The 25,049-nt window shown below is 39.0% G+C and overlaps 1 protein-coding gene across 2 annotated transcripts in view; it reads right to left on the bottom strand.

Moving 5' to 3' along the window:
- Positions 1 to 24,689, bottom strand: part of ALPK1 (alpha kinase 1) — an 873,475-nt gene extending 848,786 nt beyond the window's left edge. Inside the window, exon 1 of one of the 2 annotated variants that reach the window (XM_044061550.1) lies at positions 24,420 to 24,689. The gene's annotated coding sequence lies outside the window, so the exon portion shown is untranslated. The remainder of the gene's footprint in view (positions 1 to 24,419) is intronic. The other variant, XM_044061549.1, reaches the window with a different exon arrangement.
- Positions 24,690 to 25,049: the final 360 nt, after the last annotated feature.

The following is a 25,049-nucleotide window of genomic DNA, read 5'->3' as shown; positions in this document are numbered from 1 at the left end:
CATATAATCCTTTGTCAAGTATACGGATATGATAATGAACAAGGCTATCAGTCATTTGGATGCCTTCTAAATTACGACCAGAGATGTACTCTGCATGGCTGGTTGATACAAAACTTTTATTCAGTCATTACTGGAATAGAACAGTTCATTTTGTACTTATAAGTAGAGTCAAACGAAAAGACTCGAATGTGTACAAAGAAAATTCACAAAAAGAATTAAATCAAATCCATTTATTTATTTAACATTTGTTTACCGGAAAAGTCTGATTTGGAACAAAGCCAATTTTCAGCAGAGGCCCAGGGAGAAATGCTTCAGACACATGTATTTGTAACGTGGGAGGAAAGAGGAAACCAGAGTACCCAGAGAAAATCCAGACAAATGCAGGGAGGACATGTAGACTTTGCACAGAAGGCACTCCAGCCAAAAATTGAACCGAAGAACCTCTTGCTGTGAGGGGACAACTCTACCGCTGCACCAGCCATGTTATAATGAAGGGTGTCAAAAACTTAATCTTTACACCCTTATGAGGTAGATACTACAGCATTTGGATAATTTTGGCATCTAAAGCCTTAAACAATTAGGAATTAAGAATTATATTTAACATGGAATTATATTAAAGTACCAAAAGTCATCAGTATAATAAACATATGATGAACATTAAATTACAATAAAACATTAAGAAGCATATCTATATTCAGTGACTTGGAATAAGTTACCTCTATTTATGAAATGCTCAGAAAATCTTGATGTTTTTAAGAGAAATTTAGATAGTTGGTTTGGATGATTTCAATTCTAATTTAAAGCCGTCATTGTTCGTGAAGGCATTAGAGCCAGAACTTTGTAGTAAAGAACTTATAAATTTATATGTTTTAACAAATGTAACAAAAAAGACAATATTTATACATTAAATAGTATTCATGCTCTTATTAACTACATGAGGAAGAAAATAACTATTAGTAAAAATCATTGTTTGTGTCACCTCAAATTATCTATGTTATGATCCCAGTTATTCTCACAAGGGTTAATATATAACTACTAACCATAGGATGGGTGAGGCCAACCTAACACCAAATGAGATAATTTAATTCAAGTACCAAAAGGGATGCTGGCAAGGACTAAAATGGCCTGCAAGGGCAGCTAGACTAGTACTTACCTAAGAAACTATGAAATGTGTTCATTATGGTGAATATGAAAATCACACAGCTGGGGCTGCTCTAAATCAACAAGTGTACTTTACAAATAAATAAAAATAAAGGGTAGGGCTTCTCTTTACACCTGCAGTCTACAACTAACACATTAGTAAAATTACAGAAAAAATCATAGGTTACTGTTTGTTTTTCCTTAGCAATTTTCTGCTATGGTCCTTCTGGCTCTGTTCACCTTTGTTACACTCTTACTCACTCTGCTCTCCTACCCTACCCCAATCCTACCCACCCCTGCATCAATTGCCTTTATAGCTAACCATCTATACATCACCCCCTTTGCACTCCAACTGCCTCTAAACTTCATTCAATCAGATCTTATCCCTATCTAAACCCCTCCCACCTCTCTACATACTATACTTCACACTACCCACCCATACTCATTACTGCCATCCCCCTTCCAACATACTAATCCCACATACCTTCCCTCAGTCACACTCTTACCACTCTTCTCATATATTCATTAGCCTCCAATATACCTCTCTTCTCATCCTTTTTTCTGTTTTTCCTCCTACCCAACCTCACCTTGTATCACACTCCGCTAAACCTGCAACCAAACAGTCCTACCTCCTCTCACTACATTATAATCACCAACAGCCACTACTCCTCTCCCATCTCTCCTGCACTCTTCTCCATTACTGAATTCACTCTCCCCAAAAATCAAATTGCCTCCAAAGATCTCACCATATTACAAAATCAAACAGAAATTTATCTCACCCTACCACATTACATTGTTTCTCCTCCACTCTTGCAACATCCTTCAACTCTCTGGAGACATTCACCCCAACCCCGGACCACACTTTAACTCATCAACACCTACCAATACTACACAAACACTCCTGCAGGTACCTAACCTCAGTCCCAAACACCTTTCCTTTTACTCTATCAACATCCACAGCATTCTTAATAAGATAACTGAATTCTACTCTTGGATAGCTCAATACTCCAACATAATTACTCACTGAAACATGGCTCAAACCACATAACACTGACAATTAATTTCTCCACCCGGTTACAACATTCTACGCCTTCATTAAACACATAAAAAAGGTTGAGGTGTTGCCATTATTTATTCAGACCTCCCAAACTTATCCCCCCTAACCAACCCTCCCCCTCTTTTCACCCAGCTGAACTCACTATAGCTAACTGCAAACTTAATGACCATAAAACCCTAACTATAGTCGCCATCTGCATACTCCCTGGAGAGAACATACTCTCATTAGAACAGATTCTTCACTGGATGTCTGACAACATACCTAATGAAACTATAATACCATTTGGCTTTCCCTCATCTCCAATTCCCCTACTACCAGCATAAACCTATATGGCTACACCAAACTTATCTCTTCTCCAACTTTTCTTCATACACCCACAAATACCAGTTTTATCCTTGACTGGATTCTTGTCTCCAATCCTAATCTCCATTACCACCCTGAATCCCTAACAAACTCAATTAGTGACCACTCCCCCTATACACATCCAAAGATTCTCCCCACCTCTCTAGACCTCATAAATGTAAAGAATGAAGAAAGCTAACCAACTTCAACCCTGATATAGTCAATAATGGTCTCACCGCTACTGATTGGTCCCGCCCTTCATTCCTACCTCTTGATGAAGCTGTTCTTCAATTCAACTTCATCTTCCTAAGCACACTGAACTCCCTTACCCCTCCCAAAAACTGTCAAATTACAGTGTTCTCCTTAGCTCACCAACTCTACTCGGTCTCTTATCGAAAACAGAGAGTCTGCCTGGAAACTCTGGACTAAGACCAACTCTCTAATACACCACCATAAATATAGGGAACTCTGAAAATCTGACCAAAAACACATAAATATTAATAAAAAGAACTTCTACCACGCAGTCCAAACTACAGAACCCAGAAGCCCCCCAAAATTCTGGAATACTGTCAACCAAATTCTCCATCAGGGAATCCCTCACCCAAATCCTTTCCCCAATAACACACCCCAAGAAACTGCATCCATTTGCAATTAATATTTCATAGATACCATCAGCAACCTTATGCATACTTCCAACCCAACCAACCCCTTACTACAAAACTGCCCTTTCACACTAAATCCCATTCCAACCAGATACTTTAAAAATCTTCTTCTCAAACTTAAACCACGTTCCCCATCAGCTGATAACCTGCCATCTCTCTTCTAACTCCATAGCATGTCCTGTCCCCATCTTCATAAATCGCTCATCTCTCTTCTAACTCCATAGCATATCCTGTCTCCATGCTCATAAATCACTCAGTGAATCCACTGTCCCTACTCCCTGGGGAAAAAAATCCATACCGTACCTATCCACAAAGGTTGAAATTCTACAGACCTCTCTAATTATCAACCTATTTCCATACTTTCTCCCATCTCTAAAATTCTTGAGAACTGTGTTTATAAACAAATCTTGGCTTATCTCACTCAAGAAAACCTGATCATCCCTACCCAGCATAGCTTCTGCCCCCGCCACCCCAACCACAGCACAACTAATGAACTTATTTCCTTTACTAACTCCATCTCCCTAGCCAGACACAATAATAAACTAGTGTCCTGCCTCTTTTTAGATCTCTCCAAAGCCTTTGACACTGTCTTTCATGCCATCCTCCTTTCCAAGCTTTCGCAACTCAACCTCTCCTCAGCAACTATCTATTGGTTTAACAGCTACCTCACAGACAGACAGCAATCCATCAAATGGCTCTCTGCTCTATCTCCCTTTTTCTCCATCGAAATGGGTGACCCACATCGCTCAATTTTAGGCCCCCTTCTTTTTAACATCTTTAATAATCAATTTCACACACCCTGTCCTTAGTCATCCCTCATACAGTACACAGATGACTCCACAGTAATCTACATTGCTGACAACCCCTCTGACCTACTCACCCTGACACAAACATCGTTCAACTTCACTGAAACATGGCTTACTAACAACCAACTCTTACTCAACCATAAAAAGACAAACTTCTCTTCCTCCCAAAATCTCTCTCTACCATCTTAAATCCTCATTCACCATCTCTTCCCTTAACAACACCACTATCATAGTGGAAACCCACACTAAGCTCCTTGGGGCAATCATAGACAATCAACTTAAATTTGATCTCCATGTACTTCACTGTATCAAGTAAACTAACCAAAAGCTCAGCCTACTGAATAGAAACAAAAGGTTCCTTACACCCGACTCCAGAATCTCACTTGCCCAAACATATCTTCTATCTAACATATTCTACGGCTCACAAATCTTAACTAACTTGCACGCCTCACTACTTTCCAAACTCAAAACTGCCTACAATAAAGTTGCTAGATTTCCAGCTAATCTGCCTTCAAAATCACACCACTGTCATGCTCTCTGGACACTCAGCTGGCTAGAGTTTCCATAACAACTATTACTTACTCAACTTCTCAACATCCATTCTATCCTGAACAAGCCCTCCTCCTCACTTGTCTCCCTCTATAGCCCCCTTAGATCCCTCAGAAGCTCAGACCAGTCTCTTACAGATTCACAAACCTAAAAGATCTATTGGACAGAATCTCTACAGCTACTTTCCCGCTCTTTCATAGAACAAGCTTCCCATGACCCTCAGAAATTATTACCAAAGTCCATGAATTCAAGAAAACTCTCAAAAATTACCTAAACAGCACCTGGACCTGTCACTGCAATCATCCCACTTGAAGCCATTCCTTTCTCCTCCATTACCTTCTCCATTCCTCCCTTTCCTCTAATTATCTTATCAAAACCAACCTCCTTAGTATGACAAGAAGTCACCTACTACTCTCTATGCTCCGTCACTTCCTAGTTCTGGAAACATGCTACCTGCATTCTAATTATAATTTTTTTTTTTTTTATATATTAAATAGCTACATCTACTGTAGCTTACAAAACAAACTGCTTTAAAATGTACAGTTAATCCTAATGTGTTGGTTTAAATGTCTCATTTGCTGATTTCTCTTACTTGTACTGTAATGGACATTTACTTATTTGCTTAATTATTTTATTGTATATACTTTATTGTATTTCTTCAATCATGCAATTTTTCTTGCTTAGTTGTACTGTGGAGCTTTTCTCCCCAGGCATCTACTGAAAAAGGGCATTAGCTCAGCTGGACTATCCCACAACAGTTAAGAAAGGCACAAGCACTGCAGATGTAAAGAAGTGGGTGGGAATATGTAAGAGAGGAGAACTTGAAGCTGGGAATACAAAAGAAAATATCACACATATACATACACACTATATATATATATATATATATATACACATATACATATATATATATATATATATATATATATATATATATATATATACACACATATATAGTATACATACACACACATTTATATAAAGTATACATACATACACACATATATATTATATACACACACACACATATATATTTTATATATACACACACAAACATTTTATATATATATATATATATATATATATATATATATATATATATATATATAGATATACATACACACACATTATATATATATAATATATATAACTATATAATATATATATATATATATATATATATATATATATATATATATGCATATGCACACACACATACTCACACACATTATATATATGGATCTTTCAATGAACGATCCACCGAATTTCACTTACCTGATCACAATCCACCGAAACTCCACTTAAATGAAACAAGGAAATGTTGAAATCCTTTCTCAGGGAAAGGAACCACTTGGCCACCATGCAAATGAAACAATCCGGAAAGCAACCTACCCCACCAAAGTGGGGGGTTTCACCCCCAACAACCCCCTACTTAAATATACTGAGATCGCACCACACAGGGAGAGGGCACAGTTCACCATGGTGGTCAAGTTGTTCCTTTCCCTGAGAAAGGAATCAGGCAGTCTGTTGTTTCATTTAAGTGGAGTATCGGTGGATTGTGGTCATCAGGTAAGTGAAACTTGGTGGATCATACTTTCGTTCATTGAAAGTAGATCTATATAAATATATATATATATATATATATATATATATATATATATATATATATATAAAAGCGCGAAGTTCTGAAATTTCTAAAATATAATAAAGAAAAAAATAAATGTTTTGTTTTTACTTTTTTTGCACCCCTACAAAATAAATGGATTCCTATTACATAATCGAAGTTTTGAAATTTTGAACACGACAATATCGAACTTGTCTGTTCGTCAAAACTTTGAACACTGCAAAAAAAATAAATAAATAAAATATGCAACAGTAAACTACTGCTGCAAGCAGGGGGACAAGCCCCCCCTGCACCTCCACACCTCCCACTCTTTAAATATACCAACTCCGAGATCGCATTACAGTGCAGTAAAGGGAAATATTCCCTTTCCGCACTACAGTGCGGTCTCAGAGTTGGTATATTTAAAGAGCAGGGGGTGTGGGGGATGCAGGCAGGCTTGCCCCCCTGCTTGCAACTGTTAGTTTACTGTTGCATCTTTTATTTTATTTTTTTTCTGTATTTGAACTTCAGCAAGTTCGACTATATGGTTTCGACCATATAGGGTTTAAACTTGTTGAAGTTCGATAACGTAATAGGAACCCAAAATGAATATACCAACTCCGAAATTGCACTACAGTGAGGAAAACTGTAAATTTCCCATTTTGTGCTGTACGGCGATCTCCATTCAAAACTTCTGTCTTATGATTTCAACCATTTGCAGCTCGAAGTTTTGAAACTTTACTTTGAGCTTGTAAAGGGAATCCACATATATATATATATATATATATATATATATGTGTGTGTGTGTGTGTGTATGTATATGGGTTGCCTTCACTTCCCCTAAAGCTCATTTGACTGACATTTATTTGACTGAGACCAAATGACTGACACATTTCCCCTAAACTCATTTCCCTGACAATTAGTACTGCAGTGTATAGAGTACTGTAAAGCAAGTAAAAGGAATATGTCCTTTTCCCCACTGTAGTGCGACCCTGAAGTTGGTATATTATAGTTGGGGGGGTGTGGGGGCTAGTTTGATTTTACATTCTCTGCTTTTGGTTTTATATTCTTCAGTAAAACCAAATTAGGTGGGGGGCTGTGTCCCCCACCACCCCCCGAACTATACATAGCAACTCCAGGGTTGCACTACAGTGGGGAAAAGGACATATTCCTTTTACTTGCCTTACAGTGCTCTACAAACTGCCAGTACTAATTGTCAGGGAAATGCGTTTTAGGGGAAGTGAAGTGTCAGTCATTTAATCTCAGTCAAATAAATGTCAGTCAAATGAGCTTTACAGGAAGTAAAGGTAACCAGGGTGTGGGGGCTAGTTTGATTTTATATTCTCTGCTTTTGGTTTTATATTCTTCAGTAAAACCAAATTAGGTGGGAGGCTGTGTCCCCCACAACCTCCCGAACTATACATACCAACTCCAGGGTCGCACTACAGTGGGGAAAAGGACATATTCCTTTTACTTGCCTTACAGTGCTCTGCAAACTGCCAGTACTGTCAGGGAAATGAGTTTTAGGGGAAGTGAAGTGTCAGTCATTTGATCTCAGTCAAATAAATGTCAGTCAAATGAGCTTTACGGGAAGTGAAGGTAACCATGTATATGTATATATGTATATATATATATATATATATATATATATATATATATATATATCTACATATATCTATATACATACATATATCTATATACATACATACACACACACACACATATATACATTTTATGGTTTGTTTATATATATATATATATATATACATATATATACACACATATACATACACACACACACACACACACACACACACACACACACACACACACACACACACACACACACACACACACACACACACGTAGTCAGAGTGGAGAAGATGGTAGAAATCTCACTGATATCCAGGGAGAATTTGGATAATTTCAATGTATCATAAAAGTACAGAAATTGCTACAATGCTTAAGTGGAATGGATCAAGAGAATAAATGGGTAAAAAGAAGAACTGGAACAATTATGGAAAGATTTAGTTAAGACAGAACTCTATCAGGATTGCAGTTACTGGCAGATTGAATGAGGAGTGGAAAGAATTTTTTTAATTCCTCACAGTCGACCATCAGTTGCTATCAGCTTATCTTCTTGTTCACTGGGTCTACCATAACGGTCTTATCTTACACTGGGTTCTACCGATTCACCTCCAGAACCAGCAGGTTGATGGCAGATGCTGGAGCAGAATCATACTGCTGTCAGAGAGTGTGCCCTGATGTACTATCCCCTTGCAGCAGCTTGCAAACTCCACAGTGGCTGCCATCAGTAGGTACATGCATGCTTCTGCACACAGCAACCACCTGACCATGTAGCAAAGCACTTACCAGAATTCACCAAGCTGTGTCATTGCTGCTACTGTAGTGAGCCAGACTGCCTCACTCCTCCCAGGAATAACAAATCAGTTTCTATTGCTCCCATTCTCCCTTTCCTTAAATAATGTGTTATGATAATGAACCTATGCAATGGAAAAGGGGGAGTTATATAATGAAACATGAACATCACCACACAGTTTCTGTGAAAAAAAGAATGGTGGTAACACGAAGAAAGGAAGCAAATATGTTGAGGCAATGTTACAACTGCCTCATGTACACAGGCAACCCTCTCCTCCTCCCAACAAATTCCAACACATGTGAGAGATGCAACCATATAGCCAAACTGGAGGCTAAGCTCTCTCAACTCAGTAATGGCGTAACCAGTCAGGAGGAGAAGGAAACCACACTCACTACAATTCCAGTCTCACATAGACCTACCACGACAGCAAACCAAACACATAATCACACAAAAACATACTCGGAGGCTCTAAATAAAGATCTGCCTAAGCAGCAGAGACCTCCAAAGCAGACACCCAAGCAACCGCTACCCCAAAACAAAACAAGTGCAACACATATCTCACAAAGCCAGTGTGCCGAACAGTCACAGCCCTTAAGGCTAAACAACACACCTGATACACTTGTAATAGGTGACTCTATCGTCAGGTACACTGACGTCCCGCTCACCAGGCTGAACAAGGAAATGGTCACGATGAGCAGCCTGTCGGGAGTTAGGATCCGCCACATAACACGAGCACTCAGGTCACTCCAAGGCAAGTACAAATATGACTCAGTCATTGTCCATGCTGGTGTGAATGACCTGAGACGTACCTCCCTGGACTACATGAAAAGAGACATAGAGGAGCTCTCTGAGCATGTTGCCCAGGCCGGTATGACCCTGACCTTGAGTAGCATCTTACCCTCTCCAAGAATGATGCCACAATATGAAAACAAGATGATCAATTTCAACAATTGGCTTAAGTATTGGTGTCATTCAAAGGGGATCCAATGCCTGTCAGCCTGGGATGATATGCTCGACAAGCCAAGATGCTTCGCTAAGGACGGCTTGCACCTGTCACCCCTGGGCTTTCGGATATTGGCAAAGGCTCTTGCTACCCCCATAGTGCCTGTTTTAGGCAAAGCTCAAAAGACAAACCCACCTCCATAGGTATAACACAAGGGATAAGAAACTAAGAGTAATGCTACTCAACGCCAGAAGTCTAAACCTCAAGATGCACGCACTCGAAACTCTCCTTAGCATGGAGAACATCGATATCTGTGCAGTAACAGAAACCTGGTTCAGGGCTCCCGAGAGCACCCCAGCACTACCAAGTTATACCTCATACCATGCTTTTCGGCCCCAAAACTTGGACTGAACTACAAAAGGAGGGGGAGTATCAATATTTATCAAAGATACCCACACCTCCAGGTTGGTGGCACAGCACGAAGCATCAGAGACTATCCATGTGCAACTAACAGTGAGTAAAACTGCCTTCCAGTTTATAGCCTGCTACAGACCACCCTCCCAAACCCAGGAACCCCACTCGGCCTTCCTGAGAACACTGGAAAATATGAAGGTCTCTCCAAACACCATTATATTGGGCGACTTCAACTACCCAAACACAGACTGGGAGCATTACTCTAGCTCCAACACCCTAGCCCAAAGGTTCCTAGAATTCATAAACTCAAATGCTATGGAACAACTTGTTACCACTCCCACAAGAGGGGAAAACATACTGGACCTGATCATCACCAACATGGGGACTCTATGCTCCAGACCAGAAGTGTATCCCTCACTGGTAAGATCAGACCATAAACTAATCCAACTGGATATTCACATCCCGACCCCACCCCCTGCCCAGAAAAACCACAGTGAAAAACTTCTCTAAAGCAAAATTTCACACTCCTCAAAACCGAGGTGGAATCCTTCAAAGCCCCCGGGCCTGTGGAAAATACGGCACAGACCGCAGAATCCTTTATAAATGCATTCTATGAACACCTTCAGGAATGCATGGATCATGAAATCCCAAATAAAACCAAGACCCAATCCTCCAAAGGCAGACGTCCTGTCTGGTGGACCCCAGCCATAAACAAACTATACAATAGAAGGAGGAAGCTACTACATGACAGAGCAAAATCCCAAAAAGGGAAGGCATCTCTGATCAGTATTAGCAAAAAACTACTGGCACTCATAAAATCGTCTAAGGCCAGCTTAGAGAGAAAAATTGCACAGGACACTAAGGATAATCACAAGGCTTTCTTTAGTTATGTTAGGAACCTGGGTGGGAATTCCCAGATATGCTCAGAATTAGTCCAAAATGACAAAAAATACACTGAACCCACAGACATTGCCAACATCCTAGCTGACAGGTTCAGCGCAAACTTCTCCCCCCCTCCCCACCAAAAGGGCAAATATCTATCCCAGTAGAGTGCTGCCCCCCTGACATCTCAGATGCTCAGGTAAGAGCCACCCTCTCAAAAGCAAAAAACACAGCATCAATGGGACCAACGGTATCCTGGGCTGCGTCCTACATGAACTCCAAGAAGAGCTAAACCCAAACATAAAGCTACTGTTCAATCTCAGCCTTACTACAGGATATGTACCCAAAGAGTGGCGTACAGCAACAATGGTCCCTCTCCACAAAGGTGGTGCCTCAACGGACCCTGGAAACTATCGCCCCATAAGCCTGACTAGCTTGGTCTGCAAAACTATGGAAAGGATCATCATGGACCTCATAAATAAAGATATCGGGGACCTACAGACACTGGATCCTACCCAGTTCGGCTTTGTTAAGGGCAGATCCTGCCTCGTAAACCTGTTTGACTTCTTTGAAACCATCACCAAGGCCATTGACTAAGGGAAGGTGGTCCACACAGCCTACCTAGACCTCACAAAAGCCTTCGATACAATACCCCACTCGGGCATTATAGATAAGCTCACCAGCTTAAATATAAACCCCTATGTTACTAGATGGGTTGCAAACTGGCTCAAGGACAGAACCCACATGGTTAGAATTGCTGGAGCCATGTCAGACTCCAAACCAGTTACAAGTGGTGTCCCACAAGGCTCAGTCCTGGGACCTCTCTTGTTTGGTATACATTTCTCGGAGGTACAGGCCAACACGGAAGGACTGTGGCTGACCAAGTTCGCAGAAGACTGCAAACTGGGCGCCATAATCGCCTCTCCAGCTGACACAAACATCCTCCAAAAGGGCCTCATAGAAACAGACAACTGGCGCCAGAGCCATGGCCTCAAGCTAAACGCCAAAAAGTGTATAGTCATCCCCTTTGGCAAAAACAAAGTGCCCACAAATTACCACATAGGTGGTAATCCATTAAGTACAGAAAAAGTAATTAGGGACCTGGGGACCCAAGTTGATAGCAATCTCTCATTTGACAACCACGTGGCCAAAGTGGTTAGAAAAACATTTTATATAGCCCACCTAATCATGAAGGGATTCACATCTAGATCAGGGGAGGTCATCGTGCCTCTTTACTCATCCCTCATCAGGCCCATAATCGAGTACAATGCCCCTTTTGGGATGTACCTTACCAGACACCTGCAGCAACTGGAAAGACCCCAAAAGTACCTCAACAAGAGGATCAAAGGGCTCAAACAGATGCCATATGCTGCCCGGTTAAAGAAACTCCAGCTCTACTCAGTGGCATACCGCCTGCTCAGAGGTGATCTGTGCCTGACGTATAAAGCCATGTCCAAACCGGAGTCAAGGGACATGCTGCACCTCAAAAAATCCAAATCCCATCGAGCTACGCGCTCGAGAGACTTGAACCTCAGCACTGAAATAAATAGGACATGCTGGAGGGACAGATTCATAACCCAGGGGCTCCCTTCACTCTGGAATAAAATCCCAGTCCAGGTTAGGCAGAGTCCCTCATTGACTCTCTTCAAGAGGAATCTTGATGAGTGGATGGGAGATCGTAGGTTTACCCCGGGTATCACTTCTGTGTCACTGTTAGACAGAGGCACAGTATACTAACCTCGAAAAAGGGCACAGCAAAATTAATTTAAAATGGGTGGCAAAAGCCAAACATACTCTGGCTAGGCTTATAAATGCCCTAGGGCAGATAGCCTAGTATGAACCTATGAACCTATAAATGAAACAGAGGAAAAGTACTAAGTTTTAAATTGGTGGAGGTATACAAAAAGGACTGGGATTCTCTGAAAACGTAGTGTAGACAGGAGAAAAATACATGAAAACGTATAAATAAACAGATACTAAATGTACAACAGAATGGGAAATTAAGAAAGTAACTACGGAAAAGAGTGAGCAGATAAAAATAATTAGCATGCAGGAATTAAATGAAGTCTTAAACACAGTAAATAAAAATTCACTACAAGGGTAGGATGGTATGAGATTTAATGCACGAATATGACATTAAAAATAAAGTTTTTGTAAAGGTGTTGAATGAATGCTACTATAAAGGTATAAAAGGTAAGGATTCAATCAAAAATGTTATTAAATATATTTGGAAGACGATGGTTAACTTGAGACCAACTGTATTGAAGCTAAATAATTGCAAAATATTAATTTTAAGGACTAATGTAATGCCGAAAAAATTACAGAAAAGGGACTTAACCCCCCCCCCCTCAATCCACCTTGCACTGACTCAAACTACCTCTACAATTACTTCATCCCACCCAAAACAATCCCTCCCCTACTAAAAACTAATTTTCTCTCTAACATCTATTGTACAATACTTTCTAATCTCAAATATATTATTACCCTCTCCATGTAAATATTTTCCTAACCTACTAATGGTTAGTAGCTATATACTTTGAAATGTTAAACCTACAATTGAGTTTATAACAAAAATATTCACTTTATGTAAATGTTGAAATTTCTGTATTGAACTGTCTTAATTTTTGTAACATTGTGACACTAAATGTTTAATTAGCTGTATGAACTATGTCCTTTTGTAACATGTTAAATGTAACTTGCAATTACTGTGGAGCTTTTCTCCCTCGGCCTCCACTGAAACTGGGCTCTTCTTGGCCCAGTGGACTTTCCCAGTCATCAAACTTAAATTAATGAAATAAGTTTAAAGGGTAAAGAAGCAAATGAATCATAATTAAAGAAACATTATTGTTCCAATAAATATTGGAAGTAATAAGGGTACTTGTTTGTTTGTGTCTTTCGGCTTTTCCCGGTTAGAGGTCGCCACGGCGAAACTCCGGTCTGCTAATGATTGGTAGTGGATTTTTACGTACCGGGTTACCAGCCCTGACGCACAACCTTCAACGAAGGCATGTCACATTCACGTATGTCTCCACACAGAAGACGCTCTAGCTGAGAATCGAACGGGACGTCTTGCTATGAGGCGGCAACGCTACCACAGCACCACCACCGCAGTGCAATAAAATTGTGATATTAAAAAGCCTTTCATAATGTATACAGCATAACTGTTTATGGATGTTAATACAGAATAAGGATTCAGTCAAAAATTCATAAATTTGATGCATATATAAGAAAGGACAAGACTAATCCCACTGGGGGACTATTATTTTGGAAAGAAGATTGGAATTAAGAACTGTATTAAACAAGGGTGCCCTATGAGTCATGTACTGCTTGCTTTAGTTATAGATGGGTGAGGATCACATTTAAGAAGTCGACAGAGGTGGGATATTGGGAAAGAAGTTTAAATGTGAAAATTCTACCAATGTTTTCTTATGTAGGTAGCATGATTATGACAGCACACAGAACCTGGATGAGGGATACTATTTTAGTTATGCAGACAAAAGAAGAAATTTGGAGTTGGAATTATATAAGGAAAAGAAAAGAAGATATTGGGATGTGGTTCAAATGTGATATTTATTAAAAAAGAAATAGAAGTGTGAGGAGTAAAGTTTACAGCAAAATATATTTTTATTATAGAAATGAAAAAAAATGATCAAATAAACATGTGTACAGAGTTTAAGGCATCATTTAAACAAAGTTTACTTCATAAATATAATATTAATAAACCAATTTATTTACTGTACAGGAGAATGGCTGCGGTGGTGCAGCAGTTAGCATTGTCGCCTCACAGCAACAGGTTCTCCCGTTCGATTCTCAGCTGGAGCGCCTTCTGTGTGGGGTCTGCATGTCCTCCCCATGGACGAGTAACGTATAAAGACATGCAGATAGGTGCGTGCGTGAATGGGTGTGCCTTCTTTGAAGGTTGGGAGTCGGGCTGGCAACTCGGCACCGTAAAAATCCACTGCCAATCATTAGCGGACTGGAGTTCTGCTATGGCGACCCCAACCCAGAAAAGCCTAAAGACATTACTTACTTACTGTACAGGAGTGCTATATTTAACCGATTTACAGAGATTTAAACTGAGAAAGTATTTACATGCTTTTAAATTTCAAGGTTGAACTCCAGTAAAATAGAAATCATATATACTGCGTATAAAAAAATGAGGCTTATCGCAATTAAATCCAGTTCGTTTCTTTGCATTCTTTGATTTTTTTAAGGCAAGAAATCATAAAGTAGATTCATTATTAAAAAGGTATGATTAAATGAATATGAAGTACTTTATAATACTGTAAATAAAAGAAGGAAATATATGGGCAAAAATGTACCTGAGGTTATGAATACTGTAAGACGATAAGACAGTGAAATAAAGACACAAATATAGACAAAGGGTTAAAGTATTGGCTTCATGCTGTAAAGAAATAATGGAGAAGCATTAGCAGACTGATGGGTGGGAAAAGGTTAAAGAAGTAAAAATGTACATAAAAGAGTACAGAGAGTTACAAAGATGTAAGTCAATGGCTGGATTTTTTTTATGAAGGCTTATGCTTGTGAATAAAATACAAGGAAATATAAGAAAGATTATGTTCAGTGAAAGGTTGTGGGTGTGTAATAGTACATGGTTTACAGACTGTAAAAAACTGAAAAGTTCTGAGAAGCAATGGATAAACTTTTAAAATATGAACTGAAAGATGTAAAAACATATATGACAATGTGGGTATTACATGGATTGAAAAATAAAGAAGAAGAACGAATAGGTAAAACTGTATTGTGCTTTTTTTTTTTTTTTGTATGGTCCGAAATAGATGATGTACGAATGCATTATATAATTAGAAACGGTCTAATAAAGAATCATTGCAGAATATATTTTTAGAGAATAAAGGGGAGAGTAAAATGTGGGTTTTTATATTATATATATATATATATATATATATATATATACACACACACACACATACATACACACACGCATATATATATATATAGATACACACACACACATATATATATATATATATATATATATATATATATATACATACACAGGATATAAAAAGTGTACAGACCCCTGTTAAAATGCCAGGTTTTTGTGATATAAAAAAATTAGACCAGAATAAATCATTTCTAAACTTAGGGAAAAAAATTAAAAATGAAATAATATGCAATAAGCTGGTTGCGTAAGTGTGCACACTCTAATACTTTGTTGAAGCACCTTTTGATTTAATTACAACATTCAGACTTCTTGCGTAGGAGTCTATTAGCATGGGACATCTTGACTTGGCAATACTTGCCCACTACTTCCTTGCAAAAGTGCTCCAAATCGTTCAGATTGCGAGGGTATCTCTTGTGCACAGCCCTCTTCAGGTCACCCCACAGATTTTCTACTGGATTTAGGTCTGGGGGCTCTCGCTGAGCCATTTTAATTTCATTCTGGTGAAGCCATTCTTTTGCTGATTTGGATGTATGCTTGGGGTCATTGTCATGTTGAAAGGTGAAATTCCTCTTCATCTTCAGCTTTCTAGCAGACGCCTGAAGGGTTTGGGCCAACAGTGACTGGTATTTGGAACTGTTTATAATTCCCTCCACCTTGAATAAAGCCCCAGTTCCAGCTGAATAAAAGCAACTCCAAAGCATGATACTGCCACCACCGTGCTTCACTGTGGGGATGGTGTTCTTTTGATGATGCGAAGTGTTGTTTTTGCACCAAACATACCTTTTGCAATTGTGGCCAGAGTTCAACCTTGGTCTCATCAGACCATAACACATTTTCCCACATGCTTTTGGGAGACTTGATGTATTGTTTTGCAAATTTAGCTGGGCCTGGATGTTTTTGTGTATAAGAAAATGCTTCTTTCTTGCAACCCTACCGCACAGTCCAGACATACGGAGAATACGGGAGATTGTTGTCACATGTAGTACACTACCAGTACTGGCCAGAAATTTCTGCAGCTCCGTCACATGTAGTATACAACCAGTACTGGCCAGACATTTCTGCAGCTCCTTCAATTTTGGAGGGACATCCAGTTCTTTGCAAAGTCACTGTTGTCCCATATTTTGTCCACTTTTGGATGACTGTCTTCACTGTGTTCCATGGTATATCCAATGCTGTGGAAAGTCTTTTTAAGCTTCTCCTGACTGACACCTTTCAACAATGAGATTCCTTTGATGCTTTGTAAGCTGTCTGCGAACCATGGCTTTTGCTGTAGCAGGCAACTGAGTAAATGTCAGGAAAATCCTACTAGGAGAGCTGAACTTTATTTGGGGTTAATCAGAGTCTCTTTAATTCATGGTAGGTGTGTACCCAAGAAGACTGAATGGTGTAATTAAAATCGAAAGGTGCTTCAACAAAGTATTAGTTTAAGGGTGCGCACACTTATGCAACCAACGCATTGCATGTTTTTTTTATTTTTTGTATTTTGTCCCCTAACAGATTTGTTTGTTTTTCAACTGAATTGTACGGGTTATAAGTCACATTAATGGTGGGAAAAGTTTTGAAATGATTTATTGTGGTCTCATTTTTTTATATCACAAAAACCTGGCATTTTAACAAGGGTGTGTGCATTTTTTATATCCACTGTATGTGTGTATATGAGTGTTATTGCTGCATACATTTCACTGTGTGCTGAAATGCTGTTTTTTTGTTGGTAGTACAGTTGGTCAAATTATATAATGGTCGAAGTTCATTACATTTACCATTTCACAATTCATGGTCCCCCCCCCCCCTTTTCTTAGTAATTGTGTGACTCGGGGGTTAGTATATTTAATTCTAGGGGGGGGTTGGCCTCCACATCAGGGAGTATGGGGGGGGTGAAACTCTCCATGTAACAGTTTGTTTTTTCTTTAGTCACAAATGTAACCAATTGGTTTACATTAGTAATTGCATTTTTCACTGATTTTTGTTAATAGTAATAACCAATGAGTTTTGATTTTTGTTATAAATAATGGTAATCACTTACGTTTGCTTGATGTTTTGTGTTTCGAACAAACTCACCAGCAATTATGTATTATAAACTCGTATCTATATCATATTTAAGGTAACAAGGCAGTTCTTTGACATTTGGAATAGTAAACATTTTGAATGCTGGAAATGATCAAATACTGCTTTGTTGCATACTGCAAACATTACTTTGTGTGAGGTCACTGCAGAGTGGGGAGTGGGAATTTGCCCTTTTCCTGCTGTTGTGTGATTTAAGACTTGGTATACAAGTAACAGAGGGTTTGGGGTACTTGTCCCACTGCAAAAAATGTATATATATATATATATATATATATATACGGGTCTACCTGAAAACGCCGAAATTTGTAAATGCCGACGACAAGAACACCAACACCAGAAGACCGACAACAGAGAAGACCGACAGTTGAGAATTCCGACGCTGAGAACACCGACATGTTAAGGTAAGTGTGCGATAGGGACGGATGTTAGGGTCAGGTTGTGGGTAAGGTAAGTGTGTGACAGTGACGGGCGTTAGGGTAGGGTGCGGGTCAGGTAAATGTGCGATAGTGACGGACGTTAGGTTTGGGGCAGGTTAAGTGAGTTAGGGTATGGGTAAGATAAGTGTACAATAGTGAGGGACTTGAGGGTTGGGGCAGATTAAGTGAGTTAGGGTTAGGGTGCAGGTAAGGTAAATGCGCGATAGTGACAGGGTTAAGGGTGGATTAAGTGAGTTAGGGTGCGGGTAAGTGTGCGATAGTGACGGACCTTAGGGTCAGGATTTGGGTTAAGGTTACTGCATAGATAGTTGTGTATGTGAGGTTTAATGTAGGTTTGTAAGGTTTTTGTTGTGCTTGTGTTGTGTGTGTGTGTTTTTGGGAAAGGCATTTGTTTTGTTGATTGTCTGGATTGTGGTTTGTCGGGCATTTGAAGTTTCATGTTTTTGAACTTTCTTTTTTTTTTGGTTTTGTCGTGTTGGTTATTTCGGTGTCGGTGTTTTGGAGTGTCAGTGTTATCAGGTAGACCCATATATACACACACAAGCACACATTTTTTTTCTGCTTATTGTTTCAATCAAAAATGATTGATGAATTGAGGCTTGCAGAGTTTGTCTTTCACAGACCTGCCCCCAGTATATATATATATATATATATATATATATATATATATATATATATATATATATATTTACACACACACACACACACACATACATACATATACACATATCTAAACGCACATATGTAGCGCTTTGAAAAAGTTGTATGCAAGTTGACATAAATAAATATTCAGCTCCGTTTCTTTTATTTTAAAAGAATAAACTTTAAGGAATCCCAATAACTCCTGTGGGATCTTTTACACCGACCAAAGCTACCACCAACTGAGACAGACAGGACCTCAGTTTAACATATCATCTGAAGGATGGCACACCCAAGAACACAGCACTCCTATATATGGGTGTGTGTGCTTGCAAGCATCTGTGTGTATTTCAGTGCCTCTGCACACACACACACACACACACACACACACACACACACACACACAAAATACATACACACTTCTGTTAGAGCAAAATGTTAACATCATGTACTTGTTTCTCTTACAAGGTAACCAGTTTGGGAAGAAGTGTAACATACAGCATATACAACCCCCTCCATCTCCCAATAACAAGTCTTCAAGGCACAATCCAAGGCAAAGAACACTACTTCTGTATGGGGCCAGATAACATACCAGGCTGCTTGTTAGTCATTCTGAAACATGACTTGTCAGGCCACCTACACAGGTTACACAACATCAGCCCCCAAACAGGCTTTGTGCCACATGAACGGAAGACAACTGCCATCCCCTTGTTAAAAGTTGGGTCATCAAAAGACTTGTGTATAGACCCATAAGCCTGAAGAGCCTCATCTGCAAGGCTATGGAAAGGATCATTATGGAATTAATACACAAGACCACAGAAAACTTGGTGCCATCATAAACTCCCCACTGGAAACCAAAACCCTCTAAGAGGACCTCTTCAAAACATTTGATGACAAGGCCATGGACTACAATTTAATAACAAAAAAAAAATGACAGTTGTATCCTTTGGCAACTATAATTTCTCTTTTTAACTATCATATTGACAGCACCCTCCTGAAAGCTGATCCAGTAGTCAGGACACTAGGAACATGTGCCAGCACTGTCCTTTGATCACCACGTTGCCACTATTTTCCATCACACAAGTCATTCTTCATCATACAGTTTATATCCAAAGATACGGCTTCCAGGGATGTAATTATCCCACTATTCCCAGCATTATTCCACTGTTCCCAGCTCTCATCAAGCTGATCATTCAATATAATGCCCCATTTGGCAAGAACCTGTCCAAATACTTGTCACAACTGAAGTGACCACAATGCTTTCCCAGCAAAACAAATGCAGGGCCTGAATCACAAAAACTATGCATGCTACTAAGGGGTGATCTCTGTCTCATGCACACAAGACAGACAGGCCGTATCCTGTTAGACCTATTACATATTCACAAATCCAATGGTAGCATAAGCAGTAGCTCAAGACAGCTCAATCTCCTTTGCAACATAAATATAATATGCTGGAGGGATATGTATATAACTCCGAGAATAACTCTTCCAATGAACAATCTTTCACTCTACATAATATGAAGTACTTCTCTTCAGCTATTCAATAAAATTTGGATGAATGGACAGAAAACTGCAAATTAATTCTCAGTTTAGTATCCATGTCTCTCATGGAAATGAGCAACAAGTAAATGTCCCAACATAGCTCTGTCCCACCCACCAATAGGGTTATTCATATACAAAACGCAAGTGCTAAATACTACCATGGGAATGTAAGGCTATGCCTTCAGATCTTCACAGATCAATAGCCTGTTAAATACCTATGAACTTGAAAGAAAGCTCTCCCCTCAAAAGACTATAAAACACTGAATAAAAAGAGTATACAGCCTATCTTAGTAGCTCATGGATTTTAAGCATCTGATATTTTTGGATGGGAACCTTTGGGGTCTTTCTAATTGCTTGATATGTTCCCAAATATGACATTGTTCTTGAAAAATGTCCTGATCAATACTGAATATAACAGAATGATCACATCTTTTGAACTTGATATTCCTTTGTCAATTAGCAGAGCTAAACAAAAGGATTAATTGACAGTTACGCCACATAATAGTCAAAAGAGTACATTCTCCAAAATACTCACCTCTAACTGACACCATTTTAATATAGACACTTCTCTTGTGAAGTCAAAGAATCAGAGGTATACCTAGTCAACATAAAAATGCTGAAAACAGATTGGGTTAATATACGTGTAGGTAAACTCTAGAGCAAAGTACCACACAGTACAAGATGCACTGATGAAAAGAAACCCATCAAGTCAAAACTAAAATATCATCTACATAGAAACTGAACCTGCATCTGTTCAGTATTATCTTGTTTTTCTTATTATGACAGTTCACACCTCACTCACATTTTCAATTTCTTTGCACAAAAATTCTGGGCAACGCCAAAATGAATGGGGAGGGGAACAAAGGCCCAAAGTAATTGACAATTTTTAAATATTACTTTAACTCATTAAAAAATAATGAAACAGGTCTGCATCAACATGCATTGTCTGAATATTAAGATACGAACAGTGATTGTGTAGATTAGGATATACCATCTAGACTTGTGCAGGTACAGATGGGGAAAGGGACTTTAACTTGCAGCCCAATGCAAGTGTCAATCAAATCTCAAACCCTGTTCCTAACCCTAATCTCACCCCCCCCCCCAAACACCACTGCAGTGGCTCTTTAAGTGACAACAACTACTACTTGCCATCTGAAGCCACGTCACAGCCACTTAGGGTTGCCACCTTTTCAAATGGCCAAAGTGGGACATTTTCGGGACAAACATTAGATTTTACAGGCCGACACATACCCACAGTCAGTACAAAGGATAGAACTTAACTTTTTTACTTAAATAAAAGCTTATTCTTGTAGCATTTTAGTTGCTTATTCTGTTTCTTATAACATTTAGGTATTTTAGATACATAATAACTGTTTTATACAACTATTACATAAAATATAGGGAATAACTCTGTCCTAAAATCTCAGGACATTTGCCATTTTTTTAATTTTTTGTCAGGACACAACTGCCCAAACAGGGACTGTCCCTTGCAAAGTGGGACAGGTGGTAACCCTACAGCCACTGCAGGCTACACTTGCTATCACGAATCCTGGTATGTCCTAATCAACGCAATTGCTGTATGAAACTACACTGATCATTAACAACCAACTGTATTCCTCAGTGATTTACCAGAAAATCAAATACATGTGTGAGTGACTGGGAAAATAGTATGAAACAAAATCAGGGATGTACTGCACGAACTGGGGGAAAGCTGAGAGGTAAAACTTCACTCATTCAAGAGCTCCCCTAAAATAATAAACTAATCCAACGAACACCTTACCATAATTTCTAAAGGTATATTTCAGGTGCAACTGCCACTTTCGATGTTTCCATTTACCTGCCCATAATGTCTAATGGTACATTTCAGGTGCAAATGTTTGATCTTTTTGTTTGTTTTCCCATTTAATTTGCTGTACAGAAATGTTATATAATGCAAATTATCGGACTTGAATTACATTACCATTACTCCACCGTGATTTTTGTGCAGGAATGGGTGTGGCAAGCCCGTGTGGCATTGCATGGAAAACACAGCCGAGTGACATGGTGAATATTAATTCTCTGATCGTTTTTAACAGAGGCTTCCTACTTTTTTATGGTATCTTTAATTATAATTTTGTGCAGTAATTGCTTTTGCAGGGGGGCAAGCCCCCTGCACCCTCCACTTCACATGGCTGCTTTCCATGCAAATGTTAAGCAGAATATCATTTTGCAAGTGCATTTTCAAACAAAACATTAACAAGTTGATTTTGTTTTTAATAAGAAAAATTAAAAAGTACATCAAAAATGATACATGTGCTCCATCTTGCAGGGTTATTTCAAAAGGTAATCCCCCTCCCCAACACGCACGGATTATTAAACAAGATTAAACATTACATTAAAACAAGCTAAACTAAACGTCTTTGGGCTTTTCCCGGTTAGGGGTCGCCACAGCGACACTCTGGCCCACTAATAATTGGCAGTGGATTTTTAGGTGCCAGCCCGACGCCCAACATTCATGCACGCACCTACCTGCATGTCTTTAAACGTCACTCGACCATGGGGAGGACATGCAGACTCCACACAGAAGGTGCTCCAGCTGAGAATCGAACTGGCGAATCTCTTGCTGTGAGGCGACAACGCTAACCGCTGTACCACCACAGTATCTTACATTAAAACAAGCAATTGGTCAAAAATGCATTACTTTTGTAAAGTTATCCACTCTTTTTTCCCATAAAACCTTTGTTATCTAATCTAATAGCAATATCTGACATGCCATATACAGTGGTTACCCCACAGTCAGCAGTGTACCCCATCCAGGAAGTTTTACGTTTTTCAAAGGAAATACCAAACCTCTCTGTGCGAACTCAGGAATAAAGCCCTAGGGTACTTTCTGGGTACAATAGGGATCTTGTAAAAATAGCAGGTCTTAACTGCGACATTCAGAAAAGTAGCAAAAGCATTTCAAATGTCAACACCGAACTACTATCGAGTCCATCCTGTTTTATTTAATTACCTTTATAAACCAACTAGAAAGACAAACGCCTGATCTTTGGAAATTACCATGGTACCTCACGAAATTTCACAAAGCAGGAAAAACGCATTTAATATAAAAACTCGTATGAAATAAACATACATAAATTCATTGTAATACAACTCACCCCAAATCAAAGGGATGAAAATTAAACATGTAACTGATTTGAGTTTTTACTGGGTAAATTACTTAGTCTAAGATTTAATATACAAGGGAGAAAAAGCTTTGTACTGAAATAATTACAATATTTAGCATATTGACTTTTCCAACGATGGTCTTCCGATGTTTATAGTAAACATTATGCACAGAGTGCTGGGCGGGGTTTAGGCGCCCCTTGCTACTTCGCATCTGGTGAGGTAATGTTCTAATACAAAACCTTTGTAGGCGTTACAACTTATATACTCTTCGCGATTCATTATATCACTTGACAAAACGAATTTTCCATGGAGCTTTACTGAAAATGAATTCCCCCAACACACCCAGTTGCACAATGTATAACTAAGTAACCGATGAAGCAAAAATAACCTAAGTCTTAAATTATTTTCATTAGCACCATACAATCAATCCATTCGATATAACTTTTAAGTACTTATTATAAACTCAAAAGCGTATATCACATCATCAATCCCCCATACAAAACCGTATATATATATACACACACAACACTCGGTTGCTTAGTTCACTGGAGTCACGTGATAAAGTATCACTGTACGATTCAGCTCTGAACTACCACACCAATTAAAGAAAGATGTGTGCTGAATTCATTCCTGTTACTTCAAGATGCAGGAATTTCCAGCAGGGATATTCCAGACACGTTGACTACTAAACAAGGACAGATACAACAGCTGCAAAAGCAAAAACATGTGACCCCATTAAAAAAAAAAAAAAAAAAGATCTGCATCAGCAGACGTGATATTAGTAACCTCCTACTAGGGTCGTGTGCTGCTTTACTATACAAACTACCCCACAAAACCTCGAAACATCTGTTAAACTTACATGCAAGGAATACTGGGCATACATACTTACAAACATCTCCACATCTGATCCAATATTAGCACTTCCGGAAATATGTCGGTACTGGACGACTGTTACTGAAATAATCGTTTTAGGCTGGAGGTGTGGAGGAAAGTTAACTTGTTTTTTTCCTTCCTTTTCTTATGAAACACGTATGCAAAGCCTGTGACTTTTATGTCACGATAAGTTCTGATGATGTTTTGGAACTATTTTTTAACTGTGTTTAGTATAAAACTTTGACGACGTTGTTATGAAATTCGGGATTTTCTTAAAGAGGCATTTGGCTCCTCCCATAGACAAAAATGTCCATATGCCTCACGGAATTTTTCAAAATCCTTCTCCTGGGAATATTCTAGCTAGGGTTACCACCTATCCCACTTTGCGAGGGACAGTCCCTCTTTGGGCAGGTGTGCCCAGAGAATATTAAAAACAAATGTCCTGAGATTGTAGGACATAATTATGTCCCATATTTTATGTAATAGTTATTTCTGTATCTAAAATACCTAAATGTTACAAGAAACAGAATAAGCAACTAAACTGCTACAAGAATAAGCTTTTATTTAGGCAAAAACGTAAAGTTCTATCCTTTGTACTGACCTGTATCGGCCTGTAAAATCTGGTTGTCCCAAAAATGTCCC

The sequence above is a fragment of the Protopterus annectens genome, chromosome 2.part0 (genome assembly GCF_019279795.1).
Source record: "Protopterus annectens isolate FY-2018-M chromosome 2.part0, PAN1.0, whole genome shotgun sequence".
In the NCBI taxonomy this organism is placed as follows: domain Eukaryota; kingdom Metazoa; phylum Chordata; order Ceratodontiformes; family Protopteridae; genus Protopterus; species Protopterus annectens.
Note: the sequence above shows the minus strand (reverse complement) of the source record. Positions and strands in the feature narration are given on the sequence as shown.